Genomic DNA, 22,596 nt, shown 5'->3' with positions numbered 1-22,596 from the left:
GAAGTGCTTGAATGGTACTCGAGAGAATGCAAAAGGGTAAAAGGAATTCATTCAGTCAATCAATCAATCAATTCAATCAATTCAATCATTCAGTCATCATCAAACCGCAGGGATGATGATGACTAAATAAATGCAAATATGAAATACGGTGATTGTATAATTGTTTTTTTTAATTATGTTGAGATAAAATCTATGAGAGGCCTGATATTCGACAAATCCGTTTCCCCAAATGTGTATAATTTATTATTAATTAATCCCTATATTCAAAATAGAAATTTTACATATTGAAAATCAGAGTCAGAGTGGGAGTTGAATTGTGGAAAAATGACAGTCGGAGTCGAAGGCGTGTTTTTTAACAACTCCACAACTGATTCACTAATTAATCCAAGAAATATTTTGGCAATTAGACAAACAAAGGCATGCATCGTTTCACAAAATGTGTGTAACACATATTTACATATGTACATATTGTGAAGTAGAGATTAAGTGATTGGAGCTCGTCGATCACTGGTTTACTAGCACTGATCATCTGATCGCGCGTTCGCAAAAAAAGAGGTCTCGGCGTATGATTAGACTGTATACAACAATCAATGAGGTCTCGGCGTATGATTAAATTGTATACAACAACCAATGAGGTCTCGAGACCTATCGACCAATGATATCTCTGTGCGGATTTGTTCCGTGCATTCATTCGGAGCTGACTGGTTAACGGATCAACAACAATAAATTACCTCTACCACTATACGCTGCGTCTTGAACAATATTTTTTGATTTTATTACCATAGGCGTGTCGTGAAAAAAGGTTATAGAGCAAGGTTACTAATTTAGATATATTTAAATCGCTTTTTTGAGCCTGAAAAGAGTAGTTCCAACAAATTTCATGAAAGCTCTTAGTATTTGATAATGGTACAATATTTTTTCGTTTAATAATATGGTACAAAAAAAATGAGCGTGAGGGTTTGTATGTAGATCTTATTTTGAATATTCATGAGGGAAGTTTCAGTGGATTGTGATTATTAATTATTTAAGTGGTTGTCCTGCGTCATGCAATGTCATGAAATAAACACGTCACGTCTTCTATTTAAGGGGTAGTGCCCCAGAGCAAACTAGCTCGGTCTTCAATATTAATGATGACTTTGTGCGCATTTGAAATCGTCATCACCGCTTTCGATAAGCAAGCATTTCCCGCTAATATGCGTACATAATGGCGTTAATTGCTCGAGCCGATTACACAACCCTTTCAGTGCTAATGTTTCCATTCTGATCTGTTTATTTTGCACGGATGTTCAAATGTGCGGTTTTGATTACTTTTAGGGTGCGAACGGTTCGATTTTATGTGAAATTATTAGTGTTGATGTTTCAAACGGGTGGTTAAACGCTTCTTAATATGCAGAATCAAACACTCACAACTAGGGATTGCAAAAGTATCGGAATATCCGATACTGCTATTATCGAAATTAAAAAGAACGAGACCTGTATTTCCGATACTTTTTGTAAAATGTACCAAATAATATATTTTATTACATTTTCAAAAAAAAAATCATTACTTTATAGTAAACATTTTCTTATTTAAATTGAAATTGAAGAGGTTTGCGGACTTGAGACACAACATTGTATTGAACAATATATATATTGGAAAACAGTAAAAATTAAAACAATTTTACAGACGTGTGGCGTGTTATATTTTTTTTAAATTGTTTTTTATTTATTTTTATTAAAAAATCAATTTATGCACACGCGTCATTACTAGTCACCGGACCCAGAAGATGCCGCGTATTGTTCAAAGGTTGTAAATGCATTGTTAAAGGTTTGCTGAACCTTTTTTACAAAGGATGGAACAATGGATAGCACTGTGGCTATCCTACCTCTAGTCATTACAGATCGCTCCAATGCGACGGGTGTACTATACAGTTCAAGAAACACACCAAATTATATACGTAATTCGAAATTATACATGACATATATGGTCAAACATGGCAAAGTGCATTGCAAACATCGTATACAATACGATCAACAAATATTTATACAACAATACAAGTTTTTGCGAGAGAAATGGGGAGGGAAAGCCAATTTTGCAGGGATCGTTTCAATGAAAAGCAGAAACGATCGACCTGGTCACAAACCAAGGTCTGGCCAGCAGCAACCAGTTTGACTTGAACTCGTAACCACACTGACCATAGCAAGATATTTTATTTTATTTTATTGTTACAAATCAATATACACTTGCCATTACAGATTTGCTCCAATGCGACGGGTGTACGTTAATGAAATACAGAATACATAAACAATCAGAAATCAGAAATACAGTAATACATACATATACAATCTGAATATATAGCATATAACAATTAATCAGAAATAATAATCATAGAGACATCTATGGATTATTTTTAGATTTTTTTTTGTATACAATTTTTATACATATAATAAATACGAAATTATAGAGATGTCTATAGATTACTGTGTATAATTATTACAAAATATACACAGGCAGATTTTGTGACAACAGGATTAGATCTAATACCAATTTTCAGGAAACGTTTCAGCAATGAACAGATAAAATTGGCAAACTCTTATAGATAAACGATCGATTTGGAGTCACAAAACCCCCAAATCTAACCAGCAGTGGCGAGGACTCGAACCTATGACCTCAGTGGTGCTAAATATATACGCTACCACTAAGCCAAACTGCTGGCTATGCCAACCACTAGTCCACAACCACAACCACAGTACTTTCGGTATTGCAATCCCTGCAAAATATCAATCTACATCATGCCTTTACAATTTTCGCGAATTTTCCCCGCACTTTGCAGCACTTTGAACTCTCTCTCGCTCTCATCGATTGAGACGGTTCTGTTGCACCGGTGTGTCGCAATTATGGTCTCGATCCACGTACGTCGCAGATTGCTCGATAGTCCCTATTTGGACTCGCTGGTCCCATTAGGGGTCGTGACCTCTCGGAGTCACCTACCTTAGGAAGTTTCCCAAGACTCGGATCGTTACCGGTCGACGGGGGATATGAAAAAAATATAAGAAATGTGCCGAAAAGCGACTTAATTGCAATCTCGCAACTCGAGTTGTTGCGACCTCGAGTTGCGTCGTCTAATTACCTCGGACGAATTTATTTTCGGATCAAAACAATGTCGAGTGTGCCAGTTTCCACGATTCTCAAACTTTGACCGCACTCTCTTATCGGGCGAGCTTTGGACAATAAATTCCATTATATTATGTATATTCGAGTGATTTTGGATCGTGTCCGTGTGAGAGTCGTTCGAGTCCAAGCCGCCTTGTATTGTTCCGTTGGTCGGTTGTAAATGTCAGGTTGTCTTTCTATACGTGCTTCATTTACAGTGCATTCAATGCCGATTATTATTTTCAAATAATTAATTCGATTATATTTGATTAGCTGAAGGGCATGCGTTGCAATGCCACAATAACGAATGCAATTCCCGTTCCTGTTCCCGTTGCGTTCCCGTTCCCGTTCCCGTTTCAAGTGATGGTTGGAGCTCAACTAACGTCTCATCAACGCCATAAATCAACTGGAAACATGGTTACCAACGAACACATTTCCTTGACTATACAATGGCGCAAACTTTCGCGTCGGTAAAATCGTAATTACGAATATTATTATTATGAGGTTTTTTCCCGTTATTTTTTCACAGTTAGCTTCCCGGACATGCATACAACATATCCTGAAAGTTCCATCGTAATCAGTTGAGTGGTTTAGGAGCCTATACGAGACAGACAGACAGACTGATATATATTTAAAATTTACACCAAAAAAGTTTCTAATAACAACGAAAAAAAATAAGAACATAGAAGAAAAGCATTGAATAATGGTAGATATAGGATAAATAGGTACATATATATGTAAATATATATTACTAAGAAAACTGGTCAAACAATATAAATTTAAAGCAAGAAAAGGAACAATATGAGGGGGAATATTATTAAAAGAATAGCATGATCTATATAAAAAAGAACTACAAAAATAGTTGGTAGAACACGAATAAATATGAAAAAATGTAGAATTACGTAGGGATCTGATTGGACATTAAAATAGGATCGTACTTAATAAATATAAAGGAAATTCATAGCTTTTTCAAAAAGGTTTCAGAAAACGTGGATAAAAAAATTCAAATTGAATGAAGCACTTATTCGTTACATATGTATGTACATACCTGATATATTCCATTTATGTAAGCTAAAATAAGTTTATATCCGATGTTTTCACCTTTCTAAGGCTCTGATAAAAATCACTATTTTTTTATTCTAGTCTTATATAATATAAAAGTTTAACTGCTTTGAACTATCATATGTGAGCTATCATTTGCACTATTATTTTTCGGTTATCATTTTTCCCTGTGCAATATAACAGTTTCTACACAAAGTTTATTTTATTCAGAATCCGAATATGATATTAAATTAAATAGTATATGCATTGCCTTTGATATTCTCTCGACCCACATTAAAACCATAAATTCATTCATAAAGAGTGGTTTCCCTTGGTGTATTCAACATTATGATAGCCCACCATAATATCAACTTTTTCCAACTCAATAGTATTAATAATTTTATCTAAAATTTAGCAGAATCAATGTTTACAAATGCAAAGCTTATTTCAAACTGAAATATACCTGCTAAAAATTTCCGAGAATTTTCATAAAATTTCAAGTATAATTAAGGCTTTCAAAAACACACCGTTTTGATTAATTTCTGAAATGTATGACATGCTATGAAATGGTTATTTTGTTAATTGCTGCCTTTACACTACACGTGTTTATTTGCTCTTTGATCACATTAGACACAGTTGGAAGCTGTTTGTATCCCTTTGAATTGAATGTTGTTTGTTTATAATGCGATGGAATTTAAACGGTTTTGTCGCAAAATGTGAACGGAAACGGTTGCAAAGAAAATTGTTTCAATAAAGTTTACCAAGTATTAATATAATATTGTATAAAAGTCGGAAAAGAAAGACTTCGACTTAAAAGTATGACATATGTATTTCTGTTCTTGTTACAAATTAAATTCCATTCCATTTGAATATATGAAATCTCAGCTGACTGGAAGGTGAAAATGGGCCAAGATATAAATAGAAGAAGTCATTAAATTTTTCCTCTTGTTTCATTTTCTGCTCTTATACAATTTTACCGAAGGGAAAATAATTGGTAATAGAATTTTGAACATTATAAAAATTCATTTAAATTATTATTTTTCGTATAAAAAGTATGCGAAGATTCTTAATCAACTTTTCCGTTAACGGTTTCAAGGCTATATTTGCCTTTTTACCTTTTGATCAGCTAATTTTTTCTTTTTGTTGAAAGGAAACAAGTGGCGAAGTTTCAAATTTGATTAAATTCAATTGGCAATCATTTCAATACACAAAACGACTTGAATGAATCAAACGAAAATGAAAAAAATGGAACAAATTTGAATTAAAAACGTATACATGTATACATATATAGCGGCACTTATTGAGAATCTTTGTACTAATTTCGGCGTAATTAACGTTCAATTTAATAGAATTAGAGCGAATGTGATCTCCTCTGGTAATTACGTTATTCTTTGAACGGAAAATTCGTATGGTTTGTATCGTTATTATATTACGAAACGTTTCTTCCACTAAATCTCGTTAAATATCCGTTGTGCAAATTCGAACAGTCGTTTTTAAATTATACGAGTATATTAGAAAATTAACGTTGTCAAAATTTCTTCAAAGGGTTTTCAGGAAATCGAAATATGAACTTCAAAACATGTAACATAATATAGCAATAATACACAGAAAATACATTCTTCGATCGACCGAAGTGCAAATTAATTACCGCACGTTCAAAGTAAACTATTTGCACTTCGGAATTGTTATTGATTCAGTTATACAAGTATCGAGTTTCGCGAACAAACATAGCTGGAAATTGTAGACGTTTGACGGTTAACACAATAATTGAGATTCAACAGGTTTGACAAACACAATCTACAGGTTTAATTGCACAGATTGGATTCCGTACTTTGACGACAGCTAAACATCCGGTATAATTTGAAAATCTGAAAGTATTCAGTCCAATTACAAAATTGTTTGCTTTATTGTGATGTTTATTATTTGGAAATCAGATTTATGGCGCGTAAAAGGATTGATGGCTATTTTTATTACTATATATGTATATATATTATTTTTATACATATTATACGACCCGACACACCTAATCCGTTAAATTGAGAAAATAATTGGAAATCCCTGACATTTTACACACGTTTTAAGAGCAACTAATGACCGTCGGATCAATCCAACTAAAAATCAATTAATCATCATTAGACTTTCGCTATTCATTTCTAGTGGAAAAACATCTATACATACTTTTTGCAAGTTCATCAGCATACTGTCATTCAACGTATTTTTTTCAGATTTTAAATTAATTTATGTATTTTTAGCAATCTGAAAAAATATCACGGAGATGTATTAGTTTTTTCATATACTAGTTGTTTTACCCAGTATTTTTTTTATATATTTATTTTTCACACAGATATATACCAGAAGGCTTGACAGGAAGACCCCAATGCGCCTTTTTTAGCATTTTTTAGCAGCATTTTTTTATTATTACATAAATCACTGTATTTCCAGAAGCTGAAGAGCACGAAATAACAATTAACTGAATTAATTAATACAGAAGTAATCCATCGAGACATCTATGGACTTTAGATTTTTGTACATAATTTTTACAAATTATACACACAGTAAATACAGAAGATTTGTGACAACAGGAAAGGATTTTTTTGCCAATTCGAGGAACCGTTTCAACAATGATCAGATAAAATTGGCAAACTCTGATAAGAAACGATCGATTTGGAGTCACAAATATCCACAAACACAATACATAGATCACATGGTGCTAAACATACACGCTACCATTAAGCCAAACTGCTGGCTTATTTGTAATATAAACAGCGTAAATATGGCGAATCTAAATAAATAGTAAATATTCATTTGTTTTTCTATTATTTTTTTTGGAATCGAAAGAAGAATTTACTCGTCATCATAGAAATTTTGACTTGTTTACTATTTCCAACCAAAGTTACTTATAAACATTTATATTTACAAAGTATCTTATTATTTTATGAGACGCGTATGATACTGTTGAGTAGGGATGAATTCAGGATCCAAAGTCGCTTCACTTGAAAATAATTTATTCCGAGTATTTTCTGTAATTCTGCTGGCCAGACTTGGATATTTGTCGATCGTTTCCTATCAGAGTTTGCCAATTTTTCTGATTTCATTGTTGAAACGGTTCCTGATTAAATTGGATAAAACCTTCCTACCCACCACGTCACCATATATGATTATATACACTATGATTAAGGTACAATACAAATGTATGTTCAAATTCATAGACGCCTCTTTAATTTCGAGTTTTCAGTGTCTCACAATTCAGCGATTTATGTAATAAAAATGCTGCATTGTTAGTAATTGACCAGGAAGACGCACTGGGATTTACCTGTCAGGCCTTCCTGGTATATATTTGTATATATGTATAATATGTATGTAAAAAATAAAATACCAAATTCTACCAACCACTATACGCACAAACAATGCTGTATGCAGTGGTGTAGTGCTAAATAAAAAATAACCAGGTCGGTGTTTAATTTTTATGATCCCCCCCGCTTTTTTCCTTACTAAAAAAAAGTTCTATCCTAATATTGGTAGTATTTTTTATATATTTATATAAAAAATCAAATAATAATTAACAAATATTCTTACTTGTTGAAATTATGATGTATTTTTTTATATTTTATAAAAACTTCCATAATGCACCATCTTCAACATCTTCGATTTTGCAAAACCCGGTTTGTGTGTCAACAGCAACATTTGCTTTTAGCAGTGCTAAAATCATGTATACATACATTTTATTTATTTATTTATTTTTACATACATATTTTTACATACATATATACAAATATACCAGGAAGGCTTAACAGGTAAACCCCAAATGCGCCTTCCTGGTCCACATAATTATTACATAGATACATGTAAAACTAAACAATATCTGACATCTATCGTCAGATATTACAAATATCGTATTAATACGATAAATAACGATGAATAACTTTCATGTAACAATACGAATTTTTATATTCGATAAACAACCACAGAGACATCTATGGTGAGCAATATGGCGAAACCTAAGATATAACAATAACTAAAGGTTCGCAACAGAAAATTGGGAAGGAAACGCCAATTTTACAGGAATCGTTTCAATGAAAATCAGAAAAATTGGCAAATTCTGATAAGAAACGATCGACCTTGACAAATCAAGGTCTGGCCAATAGCGAGACTTAGCGGGAATCGAACTCGTAACATCAAGTACGAGATAATTCAACATTCACCACTAGACCAAGCTACTGGCTACATATGTCTCAAAACTATCAAATTTTAACATGTGAATGTAGAGATGACTATTCATTTAAGCTGAGCTCTCTCATTTAATCTATCCTCAAGTGCGTATGGTCAATAGTTCAAAGGATGTTTTCTTTCGAAGTTTTGGGTGGTTTTCGTTAAAAAAAATCCAATAAAGTTCAATAAACGTTTTTTAAGTTTTGAATGTGCTCAGATTACTATTCGATTGTGGTCATCGAGTTTTAGAACGAAAGTCTGCTCACAATATTTGGAATGTGAAATTTTAGTCAAAATATTTTTTATTTGTACTCGATAAACAATGTATATATTAATCAAAGTGCCAGGGCGGCGACCAAGCTCAAAAAAAAGTACCAGGTCGGTGACCTGGCCCGACTACACCACTGGCTGAATGTATTTCTTGACCAAAATGCAATGCCAAACTGAAACGAAATGTAATTGGCCATCGCGGGTCGAGTGGGGGGTGAATGCGATAGCATTGTACATTTTATGTAAGACTCATACTAGATCGCTTCCACTGTAATAACAGCTCGTTTATACATCGTATTACCAGTCACAATTAAAAGTAGATTATAGCACATATGAGTTGGACACGCCTGACAACGCTCGGCACGTTTTCTCGCCGGCTGCTTTCTTCACGTTGAACTTGACTATTGTAAGTGTAGAAGCACACAACAACAGAACAGCAAATGGAGGAAGAGGACTCGATTGCACAACTACATCATTCGTGAGAACGTTCGGTTCGTGATTCGACAGCGCAGGCAGCAGGGAGTGGTCCACACTTTTACTTTTGGCCGTTAACTGAGATAACGCACGATTCGGTAACGTGTGGATAATATGTATGTAGCTTTGTACCGTTCGTCGTTGCGTATCCTGTAGCTTCGGATTGCGCAATCCATTCATACCCACACGTTGCGAAAATCCGCTCGGATCAAGGTTGCTTCTCCGTTTTAATTGACGTTTCTAGATCCTAGCTGAGATTCTCGAGAATTGGGTTGGTCAGATTTAATCAGACGTGTGCTCCCAAGGTTGTAGATTGAATCGTGTTTATTGACAACAAAAAATGTGATTATGATTTTCTAAAAATAACAATACCTACTATGCATGTATTTTATTATTCGTGCTCTAAGAATTGTAAATAGGTTTTTGAGCTCTTTTTCCTAGTATGCTGTACAATAGCACTGTTCGACACGAAAAATGGTTCAGAGACGAGATATGAATTTTCTTATAGATCTATGCCCAGTAAACACGAATCTGGTAATAAAAAGATTGGCTCGAGATTCAGAGACATACATATGTGTTTTTTAAATCGCGCAATTTTTCTATATCTTGGTATTGTTCGGTCGATGTCTCAAAATCTGTCAATTTCCTGTTCAAAATGAATATTGGAATCTATAATCGGGTATTTTATCTTTCATTTGTAGTAGTACTTTTCAGATTTCAAATCTCTCTAAGTAGTCGCCCAGTTCAATTCAAAAGTCAAAAGTATGTACGTATTTTCACTTGGGATTTTTTCCCACTGTTAACACTATTTTCTATTGAACCATTTTTATTGGGATAGTTTTCTGGCCACACTATTTTTTGTTTTTGTTTAAAAGGGTTAATTGGAAGTGTGCTGATTTTTAAATCGGTAAAATTGCGAGCTAAAAGCTCGTACTAGTATTTACACGAATCTGAATTGAATTAATAAGGATAATATGTATATTGAATTGTCTTTATATGGGAATTAAATAAAATTCCACTTAGAAAAATCATATTTCGACTATTCTTGTGGATTAATAACAAAAATTGTATTGATAACTATGTAGCTTGCCTCGATAAAATAAACGAAAATAAAAAAAAGTCGTCATTTGCCGAACAGTGTAATCAACAGTGTGGTCTATTGGTGAGTATTGAATTCTTTCGTGCTTGATGTCACGGGTTCGATTCCCACTAAGAGTTTCGTTGTTGGCCAGACCTTGGTTTGTCGAGGTCGATCAGAATTTGCCAATTTTTCTGATTTTCATTGAAACGGTTCCTGTAAAATTGGCTTTTCCTTCCCAATTTTCTGTTGCAAACCTTGAGTTATTGTTATATCTCAGGTTTCGCCAGATTTCTCACCATAGATGTCTATGTGGTTGTTTATCGAATGTAAAAATTCGTATTGTTACATGAAAAATGTTATTAATCGTATTTATACGATGTTTGTAATATCTGACCATAGATGTCAAGTATTGTTTCGATTTACATGTGTATGTATGTATGTAATAATTATGTATTTAGATGTCTCGTTAATTATGAGTTTTCAATGTCTTGGAATAAATTAGCCATAGTGACGACCTGGAGCTAATCTGTAATGTCACTATGGCGAAATTGTAAAAAATAAATAATAAATAATATAACATTATGATTACTAACAAAATTAAATTTAAATTGTAAAATAGAAAATGATCAGTACATCAGTAGCTATTAAAATAGATATAATATGTATTGTGAACATGATTCAGTAATAATAAAAAGCATTTAAAAATCAAAATCAAATTATTTGTGCTCAACCTTTTCTAATTCGTTGGATATTTTTTATTTGAGTTTCTATGCCATTGATTTTTAAGGGTTTATCGTAGTAAAGTTAGTCTGGATTCTAATAATAAAATGATTCGTTTTATATTACTTTGGCAATGCAAAGAGCAAATTTCTATCTCAAATAGAACTTTTATATTATTGAAACTAGATACTCAATTTGAATACAAATAACAAAATTGGATCGAAATTCTTCGATATCAATTTATCCCATTTCAATATGTTTTTATTTTTTTTTATACATAAGATATATTATTTCACAGCTTCTAAAAAATAAACTATTAAACTAAAAAAGCAATTTTCAATTTTTTAAATATAATTAATGGATCATGTTTTTTTTTACCTTGTGAGTTGTCAAATTAGAGAAATTTATATGAACGATGTGGGCCAAAATAAATCACCTAATTTATTTGGTTTATAACTTTTATAATATTAAATAAAACGTTTGAAATCAAATTGATTTAGTATTTCTTATATAGTGTATTAAATAACAGATTAAAAAACTCTTAATGATATCATAAAAAAAATATTTCTGAAATCTTGTTTTATTACCACATCGATATATCATATGTATCCGATGATTCGTTCTTAATTAAAACTACTTTTAATACATTACTTTTTTATACATATTTTGATTTATTATAAAATTTATTATTTAAATTAAATAAAAACGTTCTTATTTAAAAAGTAATAGTCATCGACAATAAATTTTGATAAATTTTGGATCATTCAATTTTCAAACTTCAAACTTTGTCACATTTTAATTGTACAATATATTATATACATATATAACTAGTGGTGCTACCCGGCTTCGTTTGGTAAATAGAAATTAAATGAAAACCACGAAAAAACCTTCATTTATTTTTTTAGTAAATTTATTTGAAACGAAACAAATTAATATTATTTAACGACAAACTAATTACAAACGTCTTTGATCAATCCAGCCAATCAGCAACGACTTTGACGACAACCGATCAGAAAAAATTATATTCTATTTCTATTATATATTATAATATAAGATAAGATATTGAAATCGAAATAAATTAATATTATTTAACGATCGACCAATCACAAATGTCTTGGACCAATCAGGAATGACTTTGACAACAGCCAATCAAAAACGACTTTGACGACAGCCAATCGGAATCAAATCACAGACGCCGTTTCGGCTTCATATATAAGATTATACAAAATAGTAAAATTTCTATTCATCGTTGATTTTCACACAAAGTAAAACACGAGTGATCAAACTACTAATTAATTACTTAAGCTGATTATACAGAACTTTTTCTCGCTGTTGGCAAATTCGTCTCGAAACTCGAAATCCTTGAACAAACCGTGCCGAAAGTTTCTCACTTCGGTCACACCCGAAAGATTTCTGGACAATCTTCATATTGTTATGGTCGCTCCCCACCTGATATATTATAAATGTATAAACAGAGGGCTACCGACGGTGCACTGCATTCATTTAATAATTAGTATCAGTTAAACCTTCAATAGGTGATGTGCCAATCACCATACACCAGCCGGCAGTCCCTCTTCTATTTCTTGTAATAAAGGAAAGTAAAACCGCCAAGAAAGGAGTCATTATTACTCAATTACGTAATCTTCCAATTTCAATACTCATTTTACTTAAAACACAAAAATTCAAAGCTATCAACGCTACACATCTACTCAAATTACTTGGGTGCATTTCGAGACGAAACAATAGAGCTCAGCCCGACTCAATTGTCGAGGATTAGCATTCCCACGAGATGACAGGTTTCCATACGAGCAAAACAATGCCAAATTCACATAAACACACACCCACACATATTGTATATAATAAAATTGGACCTCGAGGATCGCTTCGCGAGCGTTAGCAGTTTACCTACGCAAAGCTCCCCGGGTTCTGGGTATTGCAATTTCACTAATTGCACATTGTGTTTCCGCACTTGCACATGCAATCAGCCTGTATTCCTATTTGTGTGTCTCCATTTAGCTGTTCTCTGTGATGAACACGTATATCGCTCCATTGTTTGGTGATTTCTAATGAAAAGCGTGAAAATGCGAAATCGCGTTAAAAGTAGGTTTCCCATTACAGTATGCAACATTATGCTTCTGCATAATTAACGGAATAATCATACAGTGCTAAAGTTATTCGCTACAATAAACTTAATTTTATGTTATTACCTCTAAATACAATACATATATACAATTAATACCGTCTTGTTTTATTATTATGTAAATAATTGTGGACGTCAACTTTTTTAAGCAAACCATAACAATCACGTTTTCAAAATTATTGTTTAAATATTATTTTAAATAACTGAATAGAATATCGTGTGTGTTAATTACGATTTTTTGCAAGTTGATTTCATTTTATGCGGATTGTTTTTTTTATCTGACCCCTTTTAATAATGTTGTATTCGTACTGTATAGTTATAGGTTTTGTATGAAACTGTTTATTTAAGTTATGTGCCAATTTAAGTCAAACTGTTAATTTAACGGTTAAAGTTAAGCGTTTAAAGTAGTGCGTTCGAAATTCTCTTTAAGGTAAAATTGTCCGTTTCAGATCTACATATTCTAATATTATAATATTATAATACATATGTATAAAGAAATCGTGAGTGAAACTGTACATACGAATATAAACAAAATATTGCATACAAAGAATACAAAATGTACCTACATATATTTTGTAGTTTTAATGTCTTATGAGTGATAATTTCAATTTATCATTTGAAATGATCTTAGCAATTGAACAATTTTATATGATCTTTTTTTTTCACTTCAATATTTTAACTATTTCTTCAGGTTGTTTGCGAATTTATTGCGCTTAAATTAATTTTAAGTATTGTTTTTGAATGTGAAATATGGATTGCTTGAAATTTTATGTATGCATATATGTTACAGTAAGAGTGTAAAGCTCGAATCAGTATATATGTATTACAAGTAAATTCATACACTAGCTATCCGTCCGCAGTAAATGTTTACGAAAGGAATAGCAAGTTGACATTCTTAACAAGTATATAGTCGGCCTATGACTTAACGAAGAAAATAAAAAGTTATTTAATAAATTGTTTTTCTAAATAAAATAAAGAAATTACACCTAACCTAACCTACATAGCTTAACCCAAAATCTTAAGTAATACGGGTGTACGTAATTGTAAAACATCTACAGTGGATTTCAACTTTTTGATTATTGTCTATTCTGTATCAATTCAACAATAAATTAGTTATTCGAATACAACCAGTTATATTCTTGGCAATAAAATTAATTGGAAGAGCAACGTCAAACTTTGATCAACTATCAAACCACTCAAATTTCATTCGTTAGCAGACTTACTAGTGAACAGCAGCAAGTGCATGGATTTGCGCGTATACTTTCAGAGTATCTGCTTTTTAGTATTTACTTTACTTTAGAGTATCTGCGCAATCTAGCGTTATAAGCTTTAGCTAAAAACTAAAGCTTTAGCTAAAAACCAACGCTAGTGTTCACACTTACTAGCCAGTGTACACTGATTCGAGATTTGACACTCTTACTGTAACATACATACATATGTACATATATTCTAATAAAAGACACGAACAAGTTAAAATATAATATATGCATGTAATTTGTAATTAACAATTAAATCCTTTTTAATTATAGTATATGCAATCTTATTGTTACATTATTGTAATATTTGTTCTGAAAATTTCATTATGTAATTAAGATAAGATTTTTAAATTAGCACAACAATAGATCGTATCACAGACTAGCGAAACGATTAATCATTGAATTTATACATGCATATGTATATATATGATGAAAATAACATAATTTTAATCAACTCAATTTTGCTACCGCCTGAAAATTATCCACAGGAGACAATGGTGTTTTCCGCTATTGTTTGACGAATTTTTTTCGCGTATACCTGTCTGTGCTCATAATCACTATAGAAATTGTGCTTTTCCCATGTCGATTTTGCAATGGATACTTCATAGAAGGTCGTTTTTTTAAGAATTCACAATAGTTGGCGAATCCTAAACGAACGTGTAATAAAATCCCATTGAATAATATGTATGTTCTTTGACAGGATTTGATCAATCGATCGACTTCCTTCGACGTTACAAATAAAAGTCTTAAAAAGAATCACAAAAATACACTGCGACTTCTTTTATGGGAAAAACAATGTATTTTTTACACAATATTCGTATCGAAATGTGTGTTCGGAAAACGCTACAATTTTTTTTGCAATGACTGATGAACTTCGCGACTTTGACCTTCTTCTTTTACCATAACTCTCACACGCCTATTTTTTGCCACGCCTTTTATTATTTCAAATACAGAGTGACTTATCTTCATCCAACAGAAATAATAATCTGTTCCAATGGCGATTATAACATAATTTGTAGGCAATTAAATTGAACAATCGCTTCCTTTCATACTAAATTCGAACACATTTGTGTTTGAAAAATCATATATTTTACGATTTAAATAAAATTTCATTTTATATATGTATGTATATATCAGTGACGTGGCGTGTTTGGACTAGAGGGCTGGACTAGTTCCCTAAAATCTTTTATCGAAAATTGAAAAATATCAACAATTCAATTAAAATAAATTCATATCATTGTCCATATTGATATTGTTTACTTGCATTATAAAAGTTTAGAAACCGGAATTGGCCCTACCTGAGGTAGTGGTAGTGGTCGTGAATTGTAATGGTATGGTCCTCCGCGTCGTTCGCTTGCACGGACTCGCCGTCTCAATTCTGTTCCCTTCGTGGTACTGGCAAATTGTTATGTTTAGGCGTTCCGTTGAGGACAAAACATTTTTTAGTTTACTCGTCTATTCAAGCATTCGTGGAATATTCTCTATCATGATCTATATCTCTATTAGGATATGTGTCTACCAAACATCATTCTGAACTTTTTTTTAATAATACATAACTTTCAAGTACAAATGGCAAGGGACTTGGCCCGCAAAACGATTCCTTCAGAACAAATTCGTGCGGAGCGTGAAAAAACAAACAACGAGGCCTTAGAATGTTGCACTCTCGGTCGATTTTTCGATAAATCATTGAGAAGATTCAGTTTTGAAGACAAAAAATATGTTTCTAAGAAAGATATTGTTGATCCGCTATAGGAGGACAATTAGGTAAAGCGCACTGGCTGTCCCTTACACCCCATCTCAACCAATAGCATTTTGCGTGCATAGTTTCTACTGTCTGCACGAAATACTATTGGTCGAATATCTTCCTGATCAACTCTGTTATATATCTGAAAGCACAAAAATGAAAATTTATACGCATTACATCAAGATAGATTATATTTTAATTTTTAATAATAATTATAAAAATAAAATACATTTATTTATATTTTTTTGTCCATACCTATTTCCCTGTTTTATTAGTCACGGCACTCTACTGGTATGTATGTACAATATGCATATTCATAAACATATTTGAATTTTTCATGTAATTATTTGATTTATATTAAAAGGTACATTTCATTTGCTAAATCAAAAACTCGTATTACGGATTTTTAATTGAAGCGTATGCAAATCTAGCAAAGTGTTCTAACTTTCTTTTTGATATTTAAACCATATTTACTTATATATAATACACATGTATGTATAATACGTTTACTTCTCCAGCTTCTACGTGGTAATACGTCATGCCCGTCGTTGCTGGAACAGTTGGGACTTTATGTCCCTAATAATTGCATACATATATGTACATATGTATGATATGTGTATTAGACATCATCATTTGATGGCTGTACATTCTGCTAGCACTTTGTCGAATGGCTCCTATTCCAAGAGCTATCCGAGTTCTCAATGAAATCGTTGCTGCTGAGTCTGAATGTGATATTTTCCACCTCAGTGAGCGTAGGTTATCGAAGATTATTTAAACCTATTTGTCTGGTAGCCTGCGCTCATCATTATTTTCATAATTGAATGTGATGTATGAGTGGAATTTCGATCTTCTCTCTTCTTATATAGTGGTGCTGACTATATGTATTTTGTATTTTATTATTTGATATTTTTACTTTATCTGTTATTATTATAATGCTATTGATTTTTTAGGATTACGTATAAATTAATTTTTTCTATGTATATATATATATATATATATGTACATATATAATTTTATTTTTCTCATCTCACTGTATTATTTCGACCATTTTGGCTTATTTATTTAGACCATTGCATTAGGGACTCCTGTAATGCCACAATGGTCTGAACCTAAACTTAAATAAATTATTATTTAAAATCATATGATTTATTTCAAATAAGCTGTATACTTTGTTTTATTTTATTTTAATATTTTTACCAGGAACAGGTAAACCCAATGCGCCTTCCTGGCCAATTACAATAAAAAGTAATAATCAAACTAGATATGTTTTTTATATATATGTATATATATATATATATATATATATATATATATATATATATATATATATATATATATATATATATATATATATATATATATATATATATATATATATATATATGTAATTAATTACACACACAAACATATTTAGTTCGCATCCGAAGAATTTATTTTTAATGCAAAATATACTTACATATTTATTATTTATTTGTAAAAAAATACATACATATAAATTGAATTTCACTATCAGACTATTTTCTTTTTATTAATTTCCGATGTTCTGACCCACTCACTGGAGGTCACTAAATTTTTGTGACTGGATATTGAGGGTGAAAAAAATTCGCGTAAATATCTTAGAGATTGTGATCGATGAGTACAGAGTTACTCACTTTATTCGCCTAGGGATGATAGTATACGACACAAAAACAAAATTTGTCGCCGAGAGAAAAGTTTTTCCAAACACGCACTTTCTCATATATGAAATAAAAACTATTTTCGACGACTAATCGTTATCGGGACCTTTTAGATTTGCAGCACGATCAGCGTCTTTTCCGATTCAACCTTGTTTGGAATCAGAGATGCCAAAGTGTATGTACGTTCAAAAAAACAACACATAATAATAAAAATAAATGAATAAGTGGCACGATCTATTATTTAGACTAGACAATTGTGGGAATGGAAGTCGATAATGAACGCGTGGAAAGTGGCAATTGGTTACGGCTAAACGTTGAATACATTTCGCGGTCGTCGGTTTAAACACTCCTCAATAATCCGTTAGTCACTTTGACGGTCAATTATATACGTGTTTTTCGATAAATTAGCAATCAACGAACGCCGTAGTTTCAATCGAGTCTAGTTTAGAATCCGTTCACGATTTTGACCTATGAAATATTATATTATATTATGTTGTGAATCACAAAGGTAGTGTAATTAGCGGTATCGAATGCTGTTCTGCCTATTTTATAATGGTATAAAAAAATATTATAAATATCGTGTGAACTGCATTTAGAATCACGGACACGTTCTTCTATACGTCGAATGGAGATTCTTGATCCGCAGCTCAATCCTCATCCAAGGACAGTACGTTCAAATATGCGATTCTAATTCCAAGGAATTGTGGTATTGGAATTCTAGATATTTACATCGCATCATAGAATGCTATAAAGGACTACATACGTTTCTGATGTTTTTATTTGCATATACATATGTACATACATATATTATACATTTAACGAATTTAAATGCTTAAAATTTTGCAATACATATTATTATAAAATTCACATTCGTATAATTTCGCACACTCAGATTGTGCTGAAACATATTAAGTTTAGTGAAAACGTATCGTGAATATGTAATCATCATCATCATCGTCTACAACCATTCACCATCACTGCTGGATGAAGGCTTTTCCAATACGCTTCCACTCGTCTCTATTTTGCGCAACTCTCATCCATCTCACCCCACACATTTTCCAAATTTCGTCCACCCATCTTCCCTGTGGTCTTCCTTTTACACTTTTGCATTCTCTCGGGTACCATTCTAGCACTTATTTTGTCCACCTTTCGTCCATTCTAGGCCCGCCTATTGCCATTTCAATCTCTTCACTCTATTCACTATATCCACAAACCTTGTCATACTTCTCACCCACGTATTAAGTTTCCTTTCCTCGTTGTGCCAAACATACAGCGTTCCATACTTCTTTGAGAGCATTAGATTTTTTGTAGCATCTTAGCATTCAATGTCCAAGTTTCACATAGATACCTCATCATTGGCAAAACACATTGATCGAAGATCTTTTTCTTCAGGCAGAATATGTAATATGTACTCATATAATATAAATTCATAATAATCTTACATAACTCTAATTCAATCAAATTCCTACTAGTTACACATATTAGGATTATATAATATGTATTTATTTGAGTACGTGAAAATTTCATACATTTATATAGAAGGTTAAATTGCATATTGATTGTAATTTAATTTGAATCAATAATGCGGTTTTGAAAATATGTACTTCATTATAATTTAATATTATAATAATGAGAATATTATATCAAAATATGAAATCAACTTGAAAACCCTGTTAATTCCAAAAATAACATTATCTTTTTTCATGTGAGAATGAAAGCTGTTTAATCGACCTTTCTTTCCTAAACTATTTTTTTTAGATTTATTTGGAATATATACAATTGAAGTGAACTTTCATAAACTTAAACATAGCCCTAACAAAATCTATTTCTAGAATATTGTAAATATAGTTGCAAAATTGTGTTTGCGATTTTAAAAGTAATATAAATGGATTTCTATACAATATTGATTCAAAAACGTTCATTTTCATCATAAAACAAATATTCAAAGCTCCTGCTCAAACACAATCAATTCTTCAAATTACAGTACGGACGCATTTAAAATTTATCATTATGAAGATCAATAATCCTTATAATGGTATTTGAAACTCACAACCACAATTCACTCCGAGTCTCTCCAACTCCAATTTCGAGGGTCAATACTCTATTAACGTAGCAACTGTCGTTATAAATATTTTATACCGGTATAACGAATAATTTGTGTCAAATAAGCGACAAAGTCGCTTTAAAATGTTGCAATTATGGGTTATGAATAATACGAAGGGGCTCTCATTTGCTATTCAGAAGTCGTCGGTTTCGGACAAAGGGAATTCCTATCAAACTTTATCCTTTGAATATTAAATTGAGCACGTGTGATGGAACGGCCATATACGCCACACTTGTGGCTAATGAACCGAAAATCCCCAATCACAATATACATATACACATATTTATATAATGAGAAAAAAACCGTTCAAAAATGCGAAATTATAATTCACAGCCTTTGAACGAACCGAGCGAGCGACTTAACATACACTTCCTCATTATTTTTGTCTCATTTTTTTTTTTTTGATGAAAATTTTTGGAGTTGAGATCATTATAATACAGGTCAATCTGTCGAGACATTTTCTGCATTATTTTTGGCGTAGAAAGAATATGTACGAAAGAGGAACGACCCTCAAAGTGAAGGACCCTTCTAAGAACACCATTGAACGTGATTGAGAATACCTTCCGAGATTCAACGGTGAGAATAAATCGATCCACTTAAAATCGTCTGTGTTTGCAACGTGTAACGTCTTTGCGAATAATTCAACCATAATAAATCAAGAAAAATTTGTATCGGAGCTCAGCGTATTTTTGCTTGATATATCACAATTGGATAACGTCCACTCAATCCTAAAATGTCACGCTGTATACATATTCGAAGGTAGAATGCGGGAAAAATTTAATAAATATTACACAAAAATGCAATTCCTACCATTAATACGTATAAATCTATATCATATATTTTATATAAAATAGAGATTTTATTAGCTAAAACTGTCCAGACACTCACAAATTGCATCACCAATTTACCCATTGTCAACATTACGATTTGAATGTATTATATTAAGTAATAATGACGCTTTAGAGAAAGTCTGTAATGTCATTATGACGTAAATTTGTAGTAAAATTAAATAATAAAAATCTTTGCTTATTTGTTTATTCTCTATACATTTCTACAGTTTTCAATTTAGGTTTAACAATTTTGGTAAACAAATGATCATAACTATCATAAAATTAGTAGACCGGTTTTAGAAGAGTTTTGAGTCCTTTTAAGGCTTTTTTCTTGCTCGAGTAACGCCGGACAAGGCCTGAAAATATCCACCTGTGCTGGGTAGTGCTGGCTAGTACATATACATATGAATATGTAATGAATTTGGAGCTGAATAGTTGATGCAGCAAAAAGACGTTGATCTTGTTCATATAAAATAATATTGCGATAAAAAAAATCACGACAAAGTGAATATATGTTTGCCTTAAAATCTTCGTCGTTTGTGAAAAGCTTTATTTATTTAAATTTGACTATGAATTCTTAAGAAAATATTTTAATTATTAATGAATAAAAAAAAGCAAAATGAAGGCTCAAAGCTTAAATAAAAATAAAATATTAAATGCGCATTAAGATTCAGTCGTATAATGATTCAACAGACTGGATCAGTTTTTTTTCTTAAGTAGTGAATTTGATATTCACAAAAGATAACAATATAAAATTCATGAAAATACTTAAAGAATCGGACTCTATTTAACTTCCACAGCGAAGAGAAATCAGCTTTTGAATACTTTACGTTCACATGTTTGTATATCAAACAAAGCACACTTTTAATGTAATTAAATACATACACATTCGGTATTTAAAATGCCAGATTAATCTTTCGCGTTTGTGTGTGTTTTTGAAAACAATCGAGCGCGTTTTTAGTCGCCTTGCTCAACTTTAATCATTACGCGTTCTCGACCTTTCTAACGTAATTTAAATTAAATTCTGTTGTTGTTGTTGTTGTTACAACACAAAGTAGTGTCTTAAATCCTCGACTTTGGTGGCTATTCATATTTTCCCGCTTTTAGCTTCTTCAACTTTTAATCAAACGAATAAATCTCGGAAGTGCCGACGCAATGCAACAAGAGATTGCGGGACTTAAACGATTCTTCTTTACTATTATACGTATGTGTATTATAAATTTTGTTTTATGTTGGGACATTTTTATTTAATACATTTTTATAAATAGCCTGATTTCAAATAAAAAAAATGCCTCAATCTATATATTCCTCACGTACTTATCATAAAACCTTTGCATTGAAGATATATATGTATATATATATATATATATATATATATATATATATATATATATATATATATATATATATATATATATATTCACTCTGCGTCAGAAGGATTTTCATAAATAAAGAATGACTCAAAATAAACCGTTTTATGTGTTTTTGTTATTTTATTCTCCGACAATATATCCTACTTAAGACTAGGTTAATGCTTCTTCTAAGTTGCGATCAGTTACGTTATCGGATTAAGATCGGATCGGATGAGTTATCTGTACTTGATTGAAACAACAGTTAGTTTGCTTGCTTACAGTATCAATATCAGAAATTGATATTTTAATTATGGATATAGCGCTCTGTTGTCGATTGTCGATAGATATAGTAATAATATTAATTCAAGGTTTAGAATATTGCGAAAATATGAAATTAATGGTTCCTAGTTGTCCATTCATTTTGAGGCAGTTTCATTTCGTTCACATAAACATACTCGTAATTGTGGTAATTAATTTGAATATATGCAATTATAATATTATTAAGTACTCTTCGGTATTGTTTGTATCATTAATCTTCCAAATATATATTGTTCATTATCATTTCT

This window comes from Arctopsyche grandis, chromosome 10 (assembly GCF_051622035.1).
Source record: "Arctopsyche grandis isolate Sample6627 chromosome 10, ASM5162203v2, whole genome shotgun sequence".
In the NCBI taxonomy this organism is placed as follows: Eukaryota; Metazoa; Arthropoda; class Insecta; order Trichoptera; family Hydropsychidae; genus Arctopsyche; species Arctopsyche grandis.
The sequence above is the reverse complement of the archived record's forward strand: the minus strand, read 5'-3'. Positions refer to the sequence as shown.